Below are 24,039 nucleotides of genomic sequence, written 5' to 3'. Positions count from 1 at the left end.
CTCACCTGCTGTGTCTCCAGATCATGTGCATGGATGCATGCAGTCTAGGGTTCTCCACCAACAGGCAGATCCACCTCAATAAAGGAAATTACTTGAATCAGTGAGGGACAACTAACATCAGGTGACATTTTAAGGTAAACTCTTTTATGGCTATACTATTTCTGTCTTTACTAAGTATACTTGTAATCTGATCAGTAGAGTATAAGTAGCCTGCTCTCTCATAATATTTTTGTAGAAATCAATACAGTGTAATCAAATTGGTGTCAATAGGTTAGATTCCTTATTTGTAATTATTGAGGGTTTTCATATCTTCATTGAAAAACTATTGGTTTACATCATGCCATCTGACTTTTGGTTCAAGTGCTTTCAAAGAAACTGATTTCTTAAAATGCATCCTTGCAAGCCTGACAGTCTAACAGTTGAAAATCTATGTCAAGACCATAAGGCAGACTAAAGATGGGTGAGAAGGCAGGGATGGGGGTAACCAAGGACAGAGATACTAAGTACACAAATAGATGTTTTCCAGCCAAAGCTGGAAGAGCAAATGGAGCAACTGCTAATAAAAAGTGGGCATGTACATTTTGATTTCAATATTTAAAAGTAGCCCAGTGTTCCATTAAAAAAAATGCAGCCACTATTCAAGGAAAAAAATGTGTGTAATATGTATGTGTGTGTTACATTAAGAAAGGAGTTCCACTTCAATTTCTGGGCTTCATAAGCAATCATCCTTGTGATCTTTCATTTGTGTAGTTTCATAGTCTACAAAACACTTTCACAAATATTACTTATTCATCCAACAAACATTTATTGAGTTCTTCCTCACCCCCAAGCATTGTGCCAGACACTGGAGATACAAATATCAAGAAATAAGCTCTCTCCTCTCTCCTCTCTCCTCTCCCCTCTTTCCACGGTCTCCCTCTGATGCCGAGCCGAAGCTGGACGGTACTGCTGCCATCTCAGCTCACTGCAACCTCCCTGCCTGATTCTCCTGCCTCAGCCTGCCGAGTGCCTGCGATTGCAGGCGCGCACCGCCACGCCTGACTGGTTTTCGTATTTTTTTGGTGGAGACGGGGTTTCGATGTGTCGGCCAGGCTGGTCTCCAGCTCCTAACCGCGAGTGATCTGCCAGCCTCGGCCTCCCGAGGTGCCGGGATTGCAGATGGAGTCTCGTTAACTCAGTGCTCAATGGCGCCCAGGCTGGAGTGCAGTGGCGTGAACTCGGCTCGCTACAACCACCTCCCAGCCGCCTGCCTTGGCCTCCCTAAGTGCCGAGATTGCAGCCTCTGCCTGGCAGCCACCCCGTCTCGGAAGTGAGGAGCGTCTCTGCCTGACCGCCCATCGTCTGGGATGCGCGGAGCCCCTCTGCCTGGCTGCCCAGTCTGGAAAGTGAGGAGCGTCTCTGCCTGGCCGCCATCCCATCTAGGAAGTGAGGAGCGCCTCTTCCCGGCCGCCATCACATCTGGGAAGTGAGGAGCGTCTCTGCCCGGCCGCCCATCGTCTGAGATGTGGGGAGCACCTCTGCCCTGCTGCCCCGTCCGGGATGTGAGGAGCGTCTCTGCCCGGCCGCCCCGTCTGAGAAGTGAGGAGACCCTCTGCCTGGCAACCGCCCCGTCTGAGAAGTGAGGAGCCCCTCCGCCCGGCAGCCACCCCATCTGAGAAGTGAGGAGCGTCCTCCCTCCTCGTCCGGGAGGGAGGTGGGGGGGTCAGCCCCCCGCCCGGCCAGCCGCCCTGTCCGGGAGGTGAGGGGCACCTCTGCCCGGCCGCCCCTATTGGGAAGTGAGGAGCCCCTCTGCCCGGCCAGCCGCTCCGTCCGGGAGGGAGGTGGGGGGGTCAGCCCCCCGCCCGGCCAGCCGCCCCGTCCGGGAGGTGAGGGGCGCCTCTGCCCGGCTGCCCCTACCGGGAAGTGAGGAGCCCCTCTGCCCGGCCAGCCGCCCCGTCCGGGAGGGAGGTGGGGGGGTCAGCCCCCTGCCCGGCCAGCCGCCCCGTCCGGGATGGAGGTGGGGGGGTCGGCCCCCCGCCCGGCCAGCCGCCCCGTCCGGGAGGGAGGTGGGGGGGTCGGCCCCCCACCTGGCCAGCCGCCCCGTCCGGGAGGGAGGTGAGGGTATCAGCCCCCCGCCCGGCCAGCCGCCTTGTCCGGGAGGTGAGGGGCGCCTCTGCCCGGCCGCCCCTACCGGGAAGTGAGGAGCCCCTCTGCCCGGCCAGCCGCCCTGTCCGGGAGGGAGGTGGGGGGGTCAGCCCCCCACCCGGCCAGCCGCCCCGTCCGGGAGGGAGGTGGGGGGGGGTCAGCCCCCCGCCCGGCCAGCCGCCCTGTCCGGGAGGTGAGGGGCGCTTCTGCCCGGCCGCCCCTACTGGGAAGTGAGGAGCTCCTCTGCCCGGCCACCACCCCATCTGGGAGGTGTACTCAACAGCTCATTGAGAACGGGCCATGAAGACAATGGCGGTTTTGTGGAATAGAAAGGGGGGAAAGGTGGGGAAAAGATTGAGAAATCGGATGGTTGCCGTGTCTGTGTAGAAAGAGGTAGACATGGGAGACTTTTCATTTTGTTCTGTACTAAGAAAAATTCTTCTGCCTTGGGATCCTGTTGATCTGTGACCTTACCCCCAACCCTGTGCTCTCTGAAACATGTGCTGTATCCACTCAGGGTTGAATGGATTAAGGGCGGTGCAAGATGTGCTTTGTTAAACAGATGCTTGAAGGCAGCATGTTCGTTAAGAGTCATCACCACTCCCTAATCTCAAGTACCCAGGGACACAAACACTGCGGAAGGCCGCAGAGTCCTCTGCCTAGGAAAACCAGAGAACTTTGTTCACTTGTTTATCTGCTGACCTTCCCTCCACTATTGTCCTGTGACCCTGCCAAATCCCCCTCGGCGAGAAACACCCAAGAATGATCAATTAAAAAAAAAAAAAAAAAGTAGTAATACTTACCTTCAAAAAGGCCACAGAAGCAATCTGCAATCTCTTACCCTCAACAAATTTAAGGAACAGAAATATCTTTGCAAAGAACAGAATGGGAAGATGATTTTTTAACTTACAATGCCCTGCTACAATCCAGATTTCCAAAACCCTAGGAATGATAAAGGAGAGAAAAAGATCATGAATTTCCCAATATTTTGAGAAAGCCATTATACTGCTTCTCATTCATTAGACTCCATTGCTAATTACTGGAGTTTCATACTGTTTAAGGAGGCATTCCTCCAATGCCTTTCTGAAAGTTTCTAGGGATGTCCTAATACCTACAGACATCTCCATTTGCCATACACCTGGACTGAAAGGGGATAGTATTCTCTCTCCTTAATTGTAATAGGTTAGGCATTCAATTGACAAATAAACCTTGAGTACATTAACTTAAAACATAATTGAGGATCAGCTATGATGTGTCATGCACTGATTGGAATTATAAGAGATGAGTAAGTCCATGCCCCTTGATCACAAGTAACCCAGGAAGGGAGAAATATTTACAAAAAGCTAGGTAAAATAAAATGTAAAGCAACTGCTCTCCAGTAGTGGGAAGGGCATACCCTAGGGCAGACTTTTTCACCTAGCTAAACTTCCCAACCTCTGACTCCTGTCTTTGCCATGCTACACGTGGTAGGACGAGCATCCGAAACAGACAGCTGACATGCTTTAGGCACTGTGTTGTGTGCACTTAGATTCTTCAAAATTCTGGAATGGGAATATGTCCTCTCAGCCCATTAGGAAACAAGCCAGCCTAACTTCACTTTTTAAAAAAAATCTCATCAGATTCATCTTATTTTGATAGGAATATTGAGTTAGGTGACTAGAAAGATATAGGGAATCTTGACTTGAACAAGAATTCTGAGAAAGTCTCAAGATTTCTTGCTGGTCAAGCTGGAAAATAATTTGTACCAAATGATACCACACAAGATTAATTCATAATATTTAAATGACAGTGCCCTAAGGGTGCTGGTGAGCCTAGAGGAAAGTTTCTAAAGATATTTCTTTGCCTGTGCCCTTAGCTCTGTATTATCCAAATATGTTACACAACAATTCAGATGAAGGTATAGAAATCATGCACAATTAAAATGCCAATGTTTAAAATCTTAGAATATGGCAAATAACTGGCACTGTGCTGGCTCATGATAAATATATGTTTGACTTTCTAAAATGAATGAATGAATGAATGAATGGCTTATACAGATTTGAAAAGGAACTAACACTAAAGAAATCACATGTAATGGGATAAGTTTAAGATCCTGCACTAGTATCCAAAACTAAATACTAAAGCACAACACACAAGAGGAGAGATTTTACTGAGAAGTTTAATTGGAGATAGTCATTCCCCATCCCTGAAAAAAAAAAAAAAAAAGATACATAAACAAAACAACTCATATCCTACCTTTAGACTGCATTAATAGAAACATAATACCTAGAATGAAGGAGATGATAGTTTACTTTGCACTATCAGGTCACATCGGGGGTGTTTTGTTCAATTCTGGATGCTACACACTGAACTGACTTCAGGAAAAATAGAACAGTGAATAGGCTAAACAGCATGTGATGTGAGAAATAATTTATTGTGTCTGATTATCATTATAATCATAAAAAGAACTAAGTGCCAAGTGCTTTACATGCATTTTCTCGTTTAGTTCTCACAACATTTTGCCTATGAGGCAAGTACTATTATTATCCCCATTTCACAAAAAGAAAATAAAGGCTGAGAGAGGCCAGGCAACTTGCCCAAAGTCAGAGAGGTGATGGGGGGTGGGCAGCCAGGAATCTCAACAAGGCTTCTCTTGTTCTAGAGCCAACACACATAGGAAGGGGAGACAGAGCCGGGTGCAGTGGCTCATGTCTGTAATCCCAGAGCTTTGAGAGACCAAGGCCGGAGGATCACTTGAGGCCAAGTGTTCAAGACCAGCCTGGGTGACATAGCAAGACCGCCATCTCTACCAAAAAATTAAAAATTAAAAATTAGCTGGGTGTGGTGGCACATGCCTGTAGTCCCAATTACTCAGGAGGCAGAGGTGGAAGGATTGCTTGAGCCCAGGTGTTTGAGGCTGCAGTGAGCTATAATTGTGCCACTGCACTCCAGCCTGGGTGACAGAATGAGACGCTGTCTGAAAAAAAAGAGGAGAAGACAAATATTAGAAAGACTACCACTTGGAAATAGGATTGGTGCATAGTCATACTGACTATAAAAGGGAGCACTAAAACCAAAGAATGGGAAAATTGGCCCGTTAAGTGGAAAAATGTACAGTAATTCTTTTAGGTGTCTCACACAGATCCCTTCCCAGGCTTTTCAACCCCATTTCAAATCAAATTGATTATTTCCTTGAACAAGGGCAATTATATTAATTGCAAAGAGTTTTCTGTTTGCCATCTACCAAAGGTTACAGCTCAAACATTTAAGGTAGTGTCTTTCTGTTGGCCACATTTCTATGTCTCTTTCTATTTCTGTTCCTATTAACTACTGCATGGATCTGAATAATGCAAATATTAAAGATGTTAGCTTTGACTTTACAAAATATATCAGCTATAGGTGCCCTTGAAAGCCAGGACTTGCTCCTTCCCTTGGTGCCACCTTGAAACCAGGATGGGAAATTTGCAGGTCACCCTAGGTTTTGAAAAGAAGCGATCCATTTCCAAGTTGCAATCTACTTGAAATAATCTCCCCAGTTACGTGGGAGTAATTTATTCCATATTTACTTTCTGCTTTGGACTATCAAATATCTCTTCCTCTTACCCCCGGGGGCAGCATTTGGGATTAAAAAACTTCTACTACCTGCCCTGCTGGGGCTGTATTATTTAACTCTTTCATGCCTATTTAAGAGCAGGCAAAATTTGCAGCAAATGATAACTGAAGTCCCTACTAGCCCTAACATGTATTATTCTACGTTAACTTTATTTGTTTTAGATGTACTCTATTTCCAAAACTGTTTATTATTTTTAGCAATATTTTTTTAACAACACTGAGGCTGACCTATATATAAAGTTAAGCAGCTGAAAGTAAAATATTTAAGTAACAAGTTGACCCATGCAATGCCAAACTAAAGAGTAGATGTATTGTTTATTCCAGGGTCAGACGAAGCTCAAGTGGTGCTAAACCTAGAGGTCCCCTCATTTGGGTCAAGTCTCACTTTCCACATGAATGGATTGCCACCAATGAAGGCAGCCAGGGGACTGTTTTGTTTCAAATTCCCTGTCCTGGGTGTAGCCCTCCAAATATCAGTGCTTGCTTGTTGAACTTCTTATGGAGAAGAAGAAAAGTCTTTTAAAAATAAATCTTGGACCCTCACATCTCAGAGCCATGGGCGAGCCTGACTTGCTTTTGTTTTTAATAATAGACTACCTTTTAGAGTTGTTTTAGGTTTACAGGAAAGTTAGGCAGAAAGTATGAAGAGTTCCCATATACCCTCTTCCTACCCTACCCCTACTCCCACAGTTTCCTCTATTATTAACATCTTGCATTGAACATGACTCTTTTTTTTTTTTTTTTTTTTGAGACAAGGTCTTGCTATGTTGCACAACCTGGACTTGAACTCCTGGGCTCGACTGATCCACCCACCACAGCCTACGGAGTAGCTGGGACTACAGGAGCACCCCGTCAGGCCCAACTGAGCATGACCTTTTGACAGAGTAGTCCAGGTTTGCTATTCTTAAGTTCCCTGACCTTAAGATGGCAAAGAATACTGTAAGGCCCATCCCTGTTCCAAATAGGACTCACTCAATCTGTAGACCTTAACCAGCTTCTAGGGCTAAGGCATTCCTCCTACTAAGAAGCCTTTGTCACAACAACAGGAACCTGACCCAGACGCAATCTCCCCTAAAAACAAGCCAGACAAGAGAGTGGGCAGGGAGCAGACAGCAGGAACAGGCTCTGGCGAGGGCCTGAGAACAGCAAGTTTCAACGCGGTACTTTTGAAGAGATTGTTGGCTACATTATCTTATTTAATTACCGTGGCATAATCCTTACATGGCTAAACTATTTATCAAAAACAAGGCTGTGCAACAATTCAGCAAATGTCACTGTGTTGTTATTGGTGAAAGTTGCTCCCACAAACTGCTCTTTCGGGGTGTGCTGTGCTAGGAAGAGCCTTTTCCAGGTGCCTGGCCATTCTTCTGCACCAGTTTTTAATTGCTAATGAGTTAAACTTTCCAAAGAGATAAGAATAGTGTTGTTTTGTTTGCGCACAGATTGCATGACTAACAAGGACGATATAAATAAAACCATTCCAAGCTTTATCTGTGGGTGGACAACAGTGCCTGTGTTCAAGTGAAGCCTGAGATGGCTCCCACACAAGATTAGGTTGTTATTGCGGAAGCTGAGGCTTGCACACTGTTAAAAGCCCGAGCTAATATGTTCGCTTAAGACATTATGCCTAATTATGCTATGTGTCAGTAAGGGAACCTGTTCCCCAAACGTTAAACTATCCTGAAGCACCAGTGTGGGTCTGAGCCAAGTGGACTCTGTAGGATTCTGAGCTAACTATGCTCCATGGTGTTTATGAAAATGGGTAAGATCTGATCCTGGTGCATTCTCTACCTTCAGGATGATATGTATTCCTACTTGGACCAGTAACTATCTTAACAAATATATGTGAGGAGAAATGTTTGTGCTTTTATTTTTGGAAACTTACCATAAAAATCTGCAAACATTTCCTATAAAATGCAGAGTTCTCTGTCCATCAAGTTGTTTGGGGGCACTGAGGAAGGAGATGTTTATTTATGAGTTTGTTTCCAGTTCAAAAAAGGAATGCCTTCATGAGCAGGAGAAATGACTGAGGTCTGGATTTCTGAGTCATGATTTGGGCTTGGCTCGTGGTTTTAGGAGAGTTGAACATCCTTTAGCTAATGTTTCTTGTCTCTATGCGGTTGGGGTGTGCTATGATAAGAACACTAGCCTTGTTTTGGCTGAATGTTGAGTGCAAGAATCCTTTGCTGACGTAAGACCATCTAGAACTGCTAGAAATTCAGAATGGCTAGAAATGTATGTGTTGTGTGTGCCTTTCTCTTTGTTCCAACCCTAACCTTAATTGTGTGTGTGTGTGTGTGTGTGTGTGCACGCACACGCGGTCAAGTCAAGCAGGGTAGAAATCTGAGGCACTGGTAGCCCACTGGGATGCCTTTGTCTGGGATTCACTCACCATCAGTCGAGAGGCTTCAAAAATTAATTTAATTTGATTAATGGGAGATTGAAATCCCACACCAAGGCCTTAGGAAATCTCATGGTGAATTAAGTCACATGGATCATTTCATACCTCAAACTTCCTGTGGCTTCCAGGGAGAATCCATAATCTCCAGGAGTTGGTGAGGCAATCATTCACCCCTAGACACATCTGGACTCTGACTGCAACAGGTAGAATCTTGACTCTGTCCAGCCATCCACATCTCTACTCCCAGCCTCTTTCCATATATTTTCCAAAATACTTAAAGTCACCCTGAATGCCCCTCTTAGCACTTAATGCTCAGTATCATCATTTAAGCTCATTTTACAATTTTTCAATGTGTCTAGAAGTGTCCTCATTATTTCCTAAAACAATATCCTTTTCCCTGCACCCCACATTTCTTCCTAGAGGATGCCCATTCTCTCCTCTCCCTTCCATCAGAGCTCTAACCAAAGCCCATGGTTGCTCCCTACTCTCTGACTTCAATTCCTCATTCTTCCTCATTCTCACTTTCACTGATGCATGCTCTAATCACCTCAGTTCTCCTAGTCTTTCATCATTCTAACCCACTCATAAATACTATTTGTATTTGTTTACACACTCAGTCAAGAACTTTTTACTGTCATATCTGGTTCAACATTTTTCCTGCCTCTGTGTCAATTTGGTTCCCTTTTTTGTTCTAAATGTATCATCCACTATTCATCCTTTCATCTAAATCCATCTTTCCATCCATCTACTTCACAATTATTTATGGAGCACCTAATGGGCTTTATGGACTGCTTTAAGCACTGAGAATAAGAAGGTGAATAGGTGGCAGCCCCTATTCCCAAGGAGTTCACAGGGGAAGATGGATGCACATACATCACATGTGGTTAATTATCTGGGTGTGATAAAGGCAATGAGAGAGGAGCACAGAGGACCAGTCTAGACCAGGGCAGGGGAAGGTAATCAGAGCAGTCAGCTCCTCCTCCCCAGCCAGGCTGGTCTTTCTGCAAAACCATCACGCCTCAGTTCATGGCTTCCCATGCCGTGTACCTGAAATGCCCTTTCTATCCAAATCTTGGCTATTTTACAAGATCAGAGGTATTTTACCTCTACCTCTGGAATTTTACCTCTACCTCTACCTTAGGAATTGTTTGATACATGATGCTTTGCCTTCTCAAATAGGTTACGGCTTCGAATTTAAGGAGAGATCATTGTGTCTCAGTACTTTTGTGTTCCTTACAGTGTGCTACCAAAAACAATGAATTAAAAAACAGCACATGGATAATTCATTCCTAGATTTTCCCGACCATCTTACCTTTTCTGCCAACTTGAGTAACACCTTATCTATATGTAGTAGGCACTTAATAAAATAAAGACATTGTGAGACATTGGAAAGAATAAGAACTTCAAACTCAAGTTCAAATTCTAATTCAATTACTGGCTGTTTGGACTTAGGCAACTTTATCTTTTCTGAGCCTCAGGCTCCTTAAATGCAAAATGAGGACTAATAACACAAACTTTATTTCTACTTAGGGGACGATTAAATGAATCTGTATATGTAAAATGCCTAGCACTGTGCTTTGCATATATTAAGGAATCAAAATATGCTAGATCCTGTCCCTCCCTCTATTCTTCGTCCCCTCTCCATCCCCATCCCTTCATGCCAGGCAAAATTTGGCAAGAAGCAATACAGACACTTAAAACTTTAATACCTGCATGCTTTTGGTTGCAAAACAGTGCTTAAGCTTTTCTCAAACTCCCAACATAAAGCCTGGGAAGGACCTAGATTTGTTCATCACACCCAGCTTGTCACAGGGAAAATCTTGGTGTATGTATTACTCAGTCTTATTATGTGGGCATAAATGTGATAAAAGTTCTGTGATCTTTGAATTTTATGGCTCTCAAAAACATGTGACACTCTACATTTTTTACTGCCCTTCATCAGTCAGCTGATTTTGAGACCTAGGGAAACCCCTGTGGGTTCTTCGACCCACAGAAAGGGTTAAAGATTCCTACTACAAAAGGACTCAGTGTTCTAACCCTAAATGTCTTGGGAACATGGCCTGGAAAGGCTGAGGGCCATTGCATTACACAATTACCTATTTGCTGGAGACAGTATATTTAATAACTAATCATCTAATCTAATAATACTGAAGAATATCAGACTCAAAGGTCAAGTGTTTAAGATTAGGGAGAAAGCAGACTTAAAAGTACATTTTAAAGAGCCTCACAGGTCAACAAGTCAGCCTTAGAGCCTGCCATGCAACCACCACTTCCAGGCTGCTAGGGGAATCAGAAATGTCACTACCTTTCAAACTTAGAATATTGATTATATCCACTCTACTCATAGGGGCTTTATTCCATGACATCTCTTAGTTAGCAATTTAAGAAAATGATTTCATCCTATATAATGCCAGATTAGCTCAATGATGAAAAATGTTACACTAGGAGCTCTTCGATACACACTTGAGAGCTCTTACCCAAAATGTTATTTTCCCTCTGGACTTTCCTGTGTTGATAAGTTCTGTTTGCTTCCAATTGTGGTTCACTCTTGTGGATCTTTTTCTCAGAGACCTAAGTGATCATCATTCCTAGAGATATTTGTGGTACAAATTCTTTATTTTCAAGTTCTGAAAACCTCATACTAAAAAGTCACCCTTTATTTCTCACTTTTAAAAGCGTGAATGGGCACTCTTCCTCATCTTTCATGAAGTTAAAGTCTTGTCACAATTCAAATTCCCTAGATGAATCCCTTAAAGAATCACCACACAGTGCTGACTCTCCAATGTGCACACTTGACCAGCAGGACGTGTATGTTTATTTCAAATATTTGAGTCCTTTTGCTTGATCTTTTCATAAGTTGCTCTCACTTCAGTCCCCTGATGGCTTTAAATCTTGGTACTTTGCTCACAATTTCTCAGAGAAGAACATTTTTAGAGAAAGATCTAGACATCTCTGCTTTTTCTAGGAAAAATAAAAACATAAAAACTAAAAATCCTGCAACTCTCAGGATAGACTGGATTATGCTGAGGTAACAAATTAACCCTAAAATCCCAGTGGATCATCAAAACAAAGGTTTCTATTTTGTTTCACTACATGCTCATCACAAGTTAGTGAGATGCTCTGCTCCTAGGGCTACTCAGGCACCAGGAGCAACTCCAGGTAGTTCCTCAGGGACCCAGGTTGAAGGTGATTACACCATCTGGTCATGTCCCTACTGTAGAAGACAAAGAGGACCTCATAGCATTCTTCTATGCCTAGGCCCAGAATGAACATTGTCCCACTTCAGTTTATAGCCCATTAGCTAGTGCAAGTCACAAGTCCCCTAAGTACCAGGAAATGTGGTCTTTTCTGTGTGCAGAAATAAGAGAAGAACAAAAAAAGTATGCAAACACACTCACATCACCATTGCCTACATTAAGATTTTATGCTTCAAGAAGAGTGAAGCCAACAGAAAAGGCTGAACATAAAGGAAATCTCTAAGCCTGGACACCCGGTGGATCCAGAATAACCAAAACATAATTAAAATACTTACTGAGTACTTACTGAGTACTTTTCTCAAGATTAATGCAAATTTCTATTCTGCCTTTAATTCCTTGATTTTTAAAAATATTTTAAGACTTTTGCCAAGCTTTTACATTTTAGGTTATAAAAGAATTTCCAAGGCCTGGTATGGTGGCTCATGCCTGTAATCCCAACACTTTGAGAGGCCAAGATGAGAGGATCACTTGAGCCCAAGAGTTCAAGACCAGCTTGGGCAACATAGTGAGATCCCATCTCTACAGAAGATAATAAAATTTAAAAATTAGGAGGGCATAGTGGCATGTGCCTGTAGTACCAGCTACTCAGGAGGCTGAGGTGGAAAGGTCACTTGAGCCCAGGTGGTTGAGGGTGCAGTGAGCTATGATGGCACCACTGCACTCCAGCTTGGGCAATAGGGCAAGACCCTGTCCAAAAAAAAAAAAAAAAAGAAAAGAAAAGAAAAGGAAAAAGAAATGATCTTCCAAGAAGAAAGGTTGATACTAATTTTTAAATGTAAGGTCAATCACTACTTGGTTCACATTAAATTTTCTAGCAAATCTTGGGTTCCTCGTTTGCAAGATTTGCTTCTGATTTGCTAGATTTGCTTCCTGATTTCCCTTGGTTTGCTTCTCTTTGTTCAGAAGATAAATTCACACTCAAAGTAGCACAGGGCCTGACATAGATGTAAATGCTAAGCATATATACCAATGCTTAGGAATAACAAATAAATGAGTGTGAAATTAGAAGCATCACTACCAAGAATATTTATACAAATATCTAGACTTATACTCCATGCTACAACAATAAAATCCAAAATCAATGTGTCTTACCTTTTGCATATGATCATTAATGCGAAAGGGCAGTACTGATTTCATTAAAAGAACAATTAGAAAAAATGAAGAGAGATTTTCCTGTTTTCCTCCAATTTTGAATCTGTCCTCCTTTTCCCATTTTCCCCATTTTCACAGATTCTTATGATAAAGTTTTCATTTCTCAAGGAGCCAACGTCACCCCAGACTCACACAAGGGAACACAACTGTGTTATCATTGCTTGTCTGAAGGAAGGGAAGTCACCAATCCTCCTTCAAACAGGAAACCTTGTGGAAAATAATTGTGAATGTAGAGCACACCTGAGCAGAAAAAAAATGCTGACCAGAACTGTGCAATAAGTTTCTTCCATGTTGGAAGAGTTTAACTTACAACTCAGCCATTCTCTGCTGCTTATATAAGAGCAAAGTCACGTCAAAAAAGAAGCCAAAGGAAACAGAATGTTCTCCATTGCAAGAATGACTGAAGTTTTGCCAATTAAACTTTTCCTTAGGCATGAACATAAGTAATAACCTAACACATCCTGAGTACTACTTTGTGCTATGCAGCCTGCTAAACACACTACATGCATTAAGGTTCTTGAAAGTGGAAGTAATGCTCCCAGTATTTGTGCAGGATAAAAAGAAAATATTAAATTATTTGTTTTTGTTTATTTTGTAACCTTATTATTTAGTTTACTTTTTTGCATTTTATTATTTACATCATACTGTATATAGTATATCGGTACCTATATAAAATAAATATATACTCGCACACACATATGTTGAGAGCATACAAATAGCAGTTGCAGCTCAGTTTATTTTTAATCGATGAGAAAGGACTATTATTATTATTGTTAGTTATCATTATTCCTGTTTACAGAAAAGGAAACTGAGGCTTAAAGAGGTTAAAAGGACTTACCCAAAGTGTCAAAGTTGGTAAATGGCAGAGCTGGAATTCAAAGAGTCTGATTCCAAAGTCTATATAGTCCGGCGTGATCATTAAAGGAATTCCTTGGGTTCAAAGAGCGGTGCTTGAAAACCAAGCTCATTTGTGCCTGCAGAAATGCCAACCTCTGGGGTAGAAGAAATGTCATACTTTGATCATCTTCCACACTGAATTAGGAGGAAAAGCAGAAGAAAAGAAACTGAGGGTACCCTCCCAGCCCTACCCTCTGGCAGGCTCAAGTGTGTGTTGTCCCCACCCCCACTCTATCTGTCCATGTATTCTCATCATTCAGCTCCCACTTATAAGTGAGAACACAGAGGGTCATGATGATGCCACTCCTCCAAGGATTTCAGGCTTCCCAGACGCCTAGTTTTCGGTCTAGTTCTTCTGTGAGATCTTACTCTTGGGGAGCTACACGTTCTCGCGTTTGGGGCTCTTTCAGGTTCTATCTCCATTTTCCCCTCAATTCCTCCCCATTCTGCTACAATAACAAAACAATTCTCACCTCCGGAAGATCCCGCCTCTGCCTCCGCATGAGCCTTTCAGGAGGTCTGAATGTCTGGTCCACCGCTCCCCGGCTTCTTTCCCCGCTTTTGCTTTTCCCTCCCCCCGCTCCCGCCCTCCAGCCTCACGACCCGACCACCGCCCAGCTGAGCCCCCTCGGCTCCACTGCGCAGAAGGTGCACTGGAGGCCCTGCCCGTTGCCCGCCCCGCGGGGTGCCGAGAAGTCAACCTGAATAAACGCCTTGTAAAAAGAACTTCCTAATGGAAAAAATATCTTATGATTTCCATTCTCAACGCTCTTCAGAGGACTAAAAGATAAAGGCCACGATGGATTCATTCAACAAGTCCTAATCCTGCGCCCTGGTGTGTGCCAGACCCTGCTCCCCGCGAGGGGATCCACGAGCGACCCTCACCACTATCCCTGCCCTGGTGGACCCTCCGTGCGGGACACGGCATCCGAAGATGGCAGCGGAAGCTCCTCAGCGCCCCGAAAGCGACTGGGCAGGGGGGCACAGGCTCCCTCACTGGGTGAAGGCCGCACAAAGAACCGGAAGAGCCATCCGGGTAGCTCACCCGGCGTTCAGCTTCCCTTGGGCCCCCTGGCTGCTCGGGCCCGGATCGCGGACCGGGGCGTTTCCGGGGATTTCTGAAGCGGACGAGGGGCAGGGTGGGCGAAGGCCATTCGGCTCTCCTTCTGGCTCCAGAATCTCCCAACCCGCAGGTGTGCAGTGTGACCAGCGCGACTCACCGCTCTAATCGCTCCGATTTTCCAAGGCCTTGCTCAGTAGTCCTGCCAGGCGGGCCCTGAGGCTGGAAGGGATGGGGGAGTTCGGTGAGTGCGCCCTGCCTATAGCGCCCAGTGGAATCACTAGTACCTGTCTCTGTGGCGCAATCGGTCAGGTCAGCGCGTTCGGCTATTAACCGAACGGTGAGTAGTTCAAGACCACCCAGGGACGCCTGTTCTAGCTTTTAAAGCATTCATGTATTATCATCACTAGAGAATCTCCCCCTATTCTTCCCATAGTCCTAAGTCCGAAAGGTTGGTTCCAGGCCAGCCAGGGATATGCCCATTTCAGGAAGGTTTTTCTCTTCTCAGGATTCTAGTCACAGTTAACAGCGATCCCTATCAAGAGCCACCCCACTCAGAGATCCAATTCTGACAGAGCATCTCCTGAAATGTCAGGTTGTCTTGTGCCTGAGTGCAAGAATCAGAGACCAAACAAGTCACTTCTGGTGCGATAAAATCCTCATGCCTGCCCCTTATAGGCTTGGATGGATTATAGACCAGCTTCCATTTTTTTCATTTTTAATAGGAGGCCTAGAGAGGTGTCCTGTCCCCAGGATGGGCCTGGATTTAGTGATTGCTCAATCAATAATGTGACCAGTGGAATCATTGATCATCATAATAATCCTCTCCATCATTTTTGAAAACAGCATTTCCCCCCTCAGTTTGTACATGATTTACTTAACCCTTTTCAAAATGTGAAGAGATTGGCTTCATGATTTTAGTACTACAAAGAATCTTGAAACCATCATTCTTGTACATATATCTTTGACCACTGATATTTCTATAGTGTAGAGAACTAGATGTGCCACTGCTACATTACAGGCTTTTTAATTTTTATTTTTAGTTTTTATGACAGGGTCTCATTCTGTCTCTCAGGCTGGAGCACAGTGGCCCAACCATGTCTCATGGCAGCCTCGTCTTCCCAGGCTCAAGTGATCCTCCCATCTCTCAGCCTTCCCAGTAGCTGGGATTAGAGGCGCGGGCCATGGTGCCCTGCTAAATTTTGTATGTTCTGTAGAGAAGGGGTTTCAACATGTTGCGCAGGCTGGTCTCCAAACTCCTGGGCTCAAGCAGCTCCGAGGCCTCCCAAAGTGCCAAGATTTACAGGCATGAGCCACTGCAATGGACCTTACATAATGCCTCTAACTTCAGCACATTTAGCACATTTATCCTCTGCACGAGCGATACCAAATCATATTCCAATTTATTTCTCAACTCTCATACTGCCCCTTTCTTCATTTACTTGCTGGCACAACAAACTGTCTGCCACCCTACCCACCCCCCACCCCCACTTTATTTTAGACTAGGTCTCACTCTGTCATCCAGGATGGAGTGCAGTGGCTTGATCTCAGCTCACTACAGCCTCCACCCCCTGGGCTCTAGTGATCCTCCCACCTCAGCCTCCAGAGTAGCTGGATCTATAGGCATGCACCACCACATTCACCATTTTTTTTTTTTTTAAGAGAGAGGGTCTTGCTATGTCGCCGAGGTTGGTCTCCAACCCCTGGGCTCAGGAGATCCATCTGCCTCGGCCTCCCAAAGTGCTGGGATTTCAGGCATGAGCCACCGTGTTTGCCATGTGACCATGATATTCTAATAAGGGGACAGGTTCCCTCCCGGCTTAACTAAGGGGACAATACAACAGAAGGACATGGTGGACATTACACACAGATATTCTGTTGCATAGGATGGACAGCTAAACTTCTAAGGCATTTTATGTTTATTTTATTTTATTTTATTTTTCGTGACAAGGTCTTCCTCTGTTGTCCAGGCTGCAGTGCAGTGGCATGATCATAGTTCACTGTAGCCTCAAAATCCTGGGCTCAAGTGATCCTCCTGCCTCAGCCTTCCAAGTAGCTGCAACTATGGGTATGCACCATCATAGGTGGCTATTAAAAAATGATAATAATTCTGTAGAGATGTGATTTCACTATCTTGCCCAGGCTGGTCTCCAACTCCTGAGCTCAAGTGATCCTCCTACCTCAGCCTCCCAAAGTTTTGTGCTGAGATTACCGGCATGAGCCACCATGGTCAGCCCTGTTTCTTTTTAAAATTTATTTATTTTGGGACAGGGCCTCACTCTGTCACCCAGGCTGGAGTGTAGTGGCATGATGACGGCTCACTGCAGCCTCAACCTCCCTGGGCTCAGGTGATCCTCCCACCTCAGCCTCCTGAGTAGCTGGGACTAGCAGCATACACTGTCATGCCTGGCTAATTTTTGTATTTTTTTGTAGAGATGGAGTTTCATCACATTGACCAGGCTGCTCTCCAGCTGAGCTCAAGCAATGCACCTGCCTTAGCCTCCTAAAGTGCTGGTATTACAGTCGTGAGTCACTGTGCCTGGCTTGTCATTGTTTCCTGTGGTGACCAAGTCACATGGGTCCAGAGAAGACAGATCACAGTGACTTCTTTGATAGCTTTCTGCCAAGTCGCTTATCCAAAGAAAGCAAAATCACAATGGTCCCAGATATTTTTTTTCTCCTCCCCTTTCCTCTTTTCTTTGTAAATCTTGATTTTACTTTTATTTGCTGAAAACAATCTAATGCCAGTTCTCCCTTCTATATTAATGGAGAATGAGCATGCAAATAAGTGTCTCTATATGATTCCTTGATAGATTTCTTTCAGAGGCTATGTCTATAAAAATTAGTCCATCTGAGACCCATCATTGGAGCCAATAGAATCCTGCACCTAACAGGCTCCTGGTGCAGACCTGGATCCTTAGAGCTATTGGCTCTTGTTCCCGCAGTTCTTCTGTTTTCATGAGCAGAAACTGAGCAATTTTGCTTTAAAATACTAAGTATGGTCATTGGACAAGTCCTTTCCTTCTCTCTCTCTCTCTCTCTCTCATGTTTGCATCATTGTTTTCTGCCATCAGTGGCATCAGTGTAGATTTCTGGTAAATATTATGGAGTGAATTTCTCAGGACACTCTCTGTTGGGTGGTGTTTGGCAAGAATCCATCCATTTGGTGATACCTGACAGCTAATCTAGTCTGTGAGTCTTTTTTGATTGTTTATTCATTGTCCTGAGGATAATTATAGTTCCTTATATTTGAGACTGCAGCAAATGGGAAGTTGCTCATATCTCATCTTTCCAATGTTTGGTAAAAATTTTATGGGCCCAGTAGCTGTCAATATCTGCAAGAGTGGCATCTCTATTATAAAGATGATCTTACTACTCAATGCCCCTCACCCCCAACCAAATTTCATTCCGTAGGAGCTCTTGGCCGTAACAAATTAATAGACCTAAAAGAGATCTTAGCACAGGAGGAAAACTGAATCTGCAGCATGTAAGGAACAGTTTTCTTTGATTCATATATTCAGGTTTCTAACTAGCTGAAAAATTCAAATATATGCCCTTTAAGGATGAAGTTTAAATCACACTACAGAAAGGAGAAAAAAAGAGTGATATGATCACAAGTAAGCAATGGAATCAGCAATTTGAGCACTTCTCACAACTACACAAATCAAATTTAACAATCTCTAGAACAGTAAGGAAGTTCAGCCCTTAATGAAAATGGATGAAAAGAAATTATTCATTCACTTTTATATGCCTGGAAGGAGAATGTCCTGCCAGACTCAAAAGGGGATCAAAGAATTACTCAGATTTTCAGCAGTGAGGGTTTTCCAAGGATCTAATGATGTTAATTTTTCAGTTTGCTTCCCTCACTCATAAGCATTGTTAATAGACACAATTGCCTCTGTTTTCACCTTAAATGATGTTACATAACCCAATTATTTGCTTTCGAATGCCCCCTGGTTTGGTGGAAGGAATTTTTCTAATGTATAAATATATTTTCTTATGAAACCAATTGGCATACTCTTTCAGTGGAGTGAATAGATAAATTAAGTCTCTAAAACTTTAAAGAAATTACTGCCTGATTATCTGAAGTACAGTAATAATCACATATATAAAATTAAAATAAGAAAATTAAGCAGGGTGTGGCAGCTCACAGCTGTAATCTAGCACTTTAGGCAGCTGAGGAGGGAAGATCGATTGAGGCCAGGGGTTCCATACCAGCCTGAGCAACATAGTGAGACTCCTGTCCCTACAAATTTTAAAAAATTAGCTAATTAGGCCAGGCACAGTGGCTCATGCCTGTAATCCCAGCACTCTGCGATGCCAAGGTAGGTGCATCACCTGAGGTCAGGGATTCCAAACCAGCCTGGCCAACATAGCGAAACCCCATCTCTACTAAAAATACAAAATTAGCTGGGTCTGGTGGCACATGCCTGTAATCCCAGCTACTTGGGAGGCTGAGGCAGGAGAGTCGCTTGAACCTGGGAGGCAGAGGTTGTAGTGAGCCGAAATCGCATCATTGCACTCTAGCCTGGGCAACAAAAACGAAACTCAGGCTCAATAGTAATAATAATAATAATAACAAGAATGCAAGGATGTAATAGTCCCTTCCCAAAACTAACCCCTGAGGAGCTAAGGGATGTATGCACACAAGTAACCGTGTTCTATTCAGGTGACCTTACCAAAGAGAAAGAAGTTTCAAAGCCCCCTTGGGCCCTCACTGCTGCCCAGATGTCTGGGAGTGTCAGCCACCTCTTGACCTCAATCCCCTGCTTCTTACCCCTTTCCCTAACATACAAGAAGCCAGAAATTTTTATTAACTTGAGATGTTTCTTTAGGACATTAGTTCACCATCTTCTTGGTTTACTAGCCCTCTTAAATAAAGTCACCTTCCCTGCCCCAACACCTTGTGTCTCCTGACTTCTTGGCTGTCATGCAGCAAGTAGGGTGAGATTTGGACTCAGTTACTTACTAATTCAGTAGGTAATATCTTTAAAAGGAGATAATTCTAGAAACTAGGAGACTGAATTATTCCACTTACAATTTCTTCGTAAATATATTTAGATGTCATCTAATACATGATGCCATCATCCTCTATTAAATGTCAGCTCAATGTGTAATTTCAAGATATATAGTTAATTTTAAAATCCATGACCAATATTAATGATTATATGGAGTTAATAATGGAGTTAATAATTTTGATAATAATAATAGAGTTAATAAATAATAATTAATTTCGATTGCCTTAAAATTAGTTAATAAATAATAATAAATAATTTTGATTGCCTTAAGATTCTCTCTCTATATTACTTTACTTGGAGAATAGTGTTGCTTGTTGAGTTCACAACATATGTATGTGTGTATATATATGTGTGTGTGTGTATATCTATATCTATATATATATATATACTTTTTTTTCTGTTTTTGAGACAGAGTCTCACTCTGTCACCAAGGCTGGACTGCAGTGGTGCAATGCTAGCTCACTGAAACTTCAGCCTCCAGAGCTCAGATGATCCTCCTGCCTCAGTCTCCCAAGTAGCTGAGACTATGGGTTCCCCCCACCACACCTGGCTAATTTTTGTATTTTTAGTAGAAATGGGGTTTCACCATTTTGGCCAGGCTGATCTCAAACCCCTGACCTCAAGTGATCCGTCCTCATCCTTCCAAAGTGCTAGAATTACAGGCATGAGCCACCTCGCCTGGCCCTACATATTGAATTTTTTTACGTGGCATTAGCTTTTAAATCGAAGCTACCACCAAAAGCCAGCTTTGCAAAGAGAGTATATCACTGAGAACCATGTACAACATGTAACGCTGGTGAGTTTTAATTATACCTCAGTAAATTTGACTTAAAAAAAAAAGTCATTCCCAGATTTTGGCACAACGGAAGCATTATAATCTTCTATTCATTTCTGGCAAGAGTATAAATAAGTTCAAAAACTTTGGAAAATTGTTTGCCTGTATATTCTAGTGGTAAAACACACATACATATATGCTGTGACCCAGAAATTCAACTTTTCTACCCCATAGACTTGTGCTTTCCAATATGATAGCCACAAACCACGGGTAGCTATTGAACACTTGAAATCTTGCTAGTGTCACATGGGGTAATGATAATACCTTAAATATATTTAGTTGAATATATATTATAAAAAATAATTTCACCTCTTTCTTTTTACTTTTTAAAACATGTCTATTAATACATTTAAAAGTACGTATATGCCTGGCATTATATTTCTATTGGAATTTCTATTTCTAGAGAAACGTGAATATGGTTTACCAAAGACATGTAAAACAAATACATATTTATTCAAAATATTCCTAAACTATAAAGAATTCAAATGTCTGAGGAAAGAAAAGAAATTTTATGTGAGGAAAGTGAGTGCTTTCAAATTAACAAGCCCAGAGTTAGGCATTAAAATGAGACAGCAACAACGTCTTATGTCCCTGTTTTGAAGCCGTGTATTCATCTATTGAAACAGCTTGCTATCACCACAAGTGGCTATAAAGCAATCTAAACATGCTGCACTGGACACCATCTCTCACTTCCTGTAGCTGAACAATGTATAGCTAATCATTAATCAATGTTATTTCTGTAAACTTCAGGGAGCTCCTGACGGCAATTTTGTACCAGCCAACTCCCCGTCTCCCTTTTTGGTCTTTAGAAACCTGCTTGTAACAAAGGGCAAATGGAGCCCACATCCAAGATTGCTTGGATCTGAGTCTTCCAGGCAAGTGTCCTCACATTGGCTCAAACAAACTTTTTAAATCATGTTTGTGCTTAAGCCCCTTCCTTCTAGGTCGACGTTTTTGGCCCAGGGAGCAGAATGCAGAGCGACTCAGCTCTGACCATCTGACTGTCCTCTCAAAGGCCTCCAGGGTGGCTACATAGTAGTAAGAATTTGATTGGTGAGATCAGTTTGCAGTCCAGGAAGAGACAGTCTCCAGTGTGTGTCTTTTAAGAGGTGCTTTCTCTTCAGAGAGAGAGAGAGAGAGAGGGCAGGTTGGTTTTTGTGCCTCACACGGTGTGTATCACACAATGGAGTTATACATATTCAGCAGGTTTGGAGAAACGCCATTTCTGAGGGGTGTTGAGCTCATGTGCAACGGGTAAACATATATGTAACGTGCACCCCATCTTCACATTGGGAAGAGATTTTAGCATTAAAATTAGATGGAAATTGGCTCTTTATGTCAAAAGGTGAACTATAGGACATGAAGTCGGTTTGTGTGCAGTCCCTGTAACATGGCTGAAACTGGCTTGAGGTCTGCAGTTGCTTATCAGGAAAGAATGGAAGGGCACTCCTCTGTCCCATCAGAGGTCTGGTGATCTGGGTTGTAAATCCAGTTGAGAATTGCTGGGAAGATTTTGACAATTTGCCTGCTAGCTCCTATTGTTAAGGAGTTTAGCAAGAGTGTGGTTTTTCTTGTAGACACAGAAATTTAGGAAGTTGCTATGCCAGTCCAGCCCTGAATCCTTGACCCGTAGATAACTTTTGTTTTCTTAACCTTAGAGTCTGTCTTAGTCTACAAGGTGACATCTATTTTTGTCTCTCAGACCACATTCCTCCTGGACTAGGTGCCTGGCCAGCTTTGAAATCCTCACGTTCTGACTCAGAGAAACAGATGGGCGGTAAGTGGTGAATCCTCCTGAAATCTGGACTTTCCCACTCTTTGGTTGAAGGCCTGGAGTTTGCTTGAGTTGTCCTTTCCAGCCTTCCCTTTCTACAATGGAGATTTTCTGTCTTTACCCTCGGGTTAAGAGACTTGAGTTTCAGGGGGAAAAAGCTGCCCTTTCCACCTCTGCCTCAGGACAGAAAGTTTGGGTCACAGTCAGGCAAAGGACTGTGTGGAAAGCTTCTGCCTTTTCTGCCTCTGTCCCTCATCAGGAAGGTCTGGGTCAAGATATTGGCAGGTAGGCACCGGTGGTTTTGTTTTCTGTAGCATGCTTTTATGAAAGTTTGAACTTAGGTTTTCACTTGTGACTAATTCTTGTTCTTTTTTTTTTTTTTCCTTGAGACGGAGTTTTGCTCTTGTTGCCCAGGGTGGAGTGCAATGGCGGGATCTCGGCTCACCACAACCTCCGCCTCCTAGGTTCAAGTGATTCTCCTGCCTCAGCCTCCCAAGTAGCTGGTTTTACAAACGTGCCACCACGCCCAACTAATTTTGTGTTTTTAGTAGATACAGGGTTTCTCCATGTTGTTCAGGCTGGTCTCAAACTCCTGACCTCAGGTGATCTGCCCACCTCGGCCTCCCAAAGGGTTGAGATTACAGGCATAAGCCAATGTGCCCGGCCCCTGTTAGTTCTTACCTGGAAAATGCACGGAGGTACTTTCTCCAGCCCTGAAGAAAAGAAGTGATCTGCTCCCGCTGACCCTTTCAGGGGCTACAAGTGACCAGGGACGCTGCAGAGGTGTCACGGTCACTACTCACCATGTGAAGGCGGCCTCATAGAGCATTCCCCATCAGAAGAACGTATTTACGAATCCCCTTTCCTGCTCTTCTGGGAGGGTATATGAGCGATGGGTCCCCCAGAGCAGATGCACTCTGTGGCCACCTGGTGGTTAGAAACAGTGGGAGCCACTGAGACAGTGATACACAACTCCGGTGATATCTGTAAGAGTGACTACATAAGCAGGACACTGTGACCCAAAACACATCCCAGATTTTGGTCATCTTTGCAAAGCTCCTGAATTATGGGAAATCAAGCTTCAAAATCTGAGCATACTTTGAAGAAACAACCGCGTTTAGAACCACCAGCTGGGTTTCTGTATAACAGTTATGAAGCATCCTCTTGTAAATATCCAAGAAACCTGACCCACCTAACCAGAAAAACTCATAAGTAGAATGGAGAAAATGGGGAACTTTTGAAATGACTAAAATAATTTATTAGGGCACACAATTGGAAAAATTTGGTTTTAGAATCAGGCAAATTAAATGGGAGACTTACTTCCAATGATACCTAGAAATTTCTAAAAGAACTACTGAGAAAATTGCCTCCATCGAGGATTTAAACTGGGGATATCTGATGCTTTTTCTGAATTGAGAAATATTGAGGAGGCTTTGTCTCTTTCGCCTCCAACTGCTCCTTTTCCTCCTGCCCCTGCACCTGCATAGTCTCCCTTACCTGAGCCCTCCTGTCCTGCCTTGCCTCTTCTTCCATCACCATCACCTGAGGAAAGTCCCCAGGGCTCTGGCCCCTTCCCTGAAACTTCTGTTCTGACGGCCCCTTTCAAGGTAAAACCCACAGGAAGAGGGGAGCCTACTATTGTGTATACTGCTTCACCATAATGTGAATTAAGAATATTGTAAAAGACTTCCCTTTTCTAAATTGAAATACATTTTCCTCTTCTCTTTCTAAAGCAGGCTCTGCTTTAGATTTAGAAGTAGATTGGAGGAGAATTTAGCAATGCACTTAAAAGGCCAAATAAATCTGTCATTGATATTTTAAATGGTTGAAAATAATTTATTTATTTATTTATTGAAACAGGTTCTCACTCTGTCACCCACGCTGGAGTGCAGTGGCTCCATCATGGCCCACCACAGCCTCAAACTTCTGG

The 24,039-nt window shown here is 43.5% G+C and overlaps 1 protein-coding gene across 5 annotated transcripts in view; it reads right to left on the bottom strand.

The window, feature by feature from the left end:
* The window catches only part of LOC129394502 (Krueppel-like factor 5), a 73,201-nt gene extending 49,162 nt beyond the window's left edge, over positions 1-24,039 (bottom strand). For 2 of the 5 annotated variants that reach the window (XM_063606058.1, XM_063606042.1), the window contains exons 1-4: positions 22,791-24,033; positions 13,364-13,557; positions 4,360-5,080; positions 6-3,066 (exon numbers count right to left, since the gene is read on the bottom strand). The gene's annotated coding sequence lies outside the window, so the exon portion shown is untranslated. Of the gene's footprint in view, positions 1-5; positions 3,067-4,359; positions 5,081-13,363; positions 13,558-22,790 lie in introns of all 5 variants that reach the window. The other 3 variants (XR_010112636.1, XR_010112635.1, XM_055102171.2) reach the window with 3 other exon arrangements.

This window comes from Pan paniscus, chromosome 1 (assembly GCF_029289425.2).
Source record: "Pan paniscus chromosome 1, NHGRI_mPanPan1-v2.0_pri, whole genome shotgun sequence".
In the NCBI taxonomy this organism is placed as follows: Eukaryota; Metazoa; Chordata; class Mammalia; order Primates; family Hominidae; genus Pan; species Pan paniscus.
The sequence above is the reverse complement of the archived record's forward strand: the minus strand, read 5'-3'. Positions and strand labels throughout refer to the sequence as shown.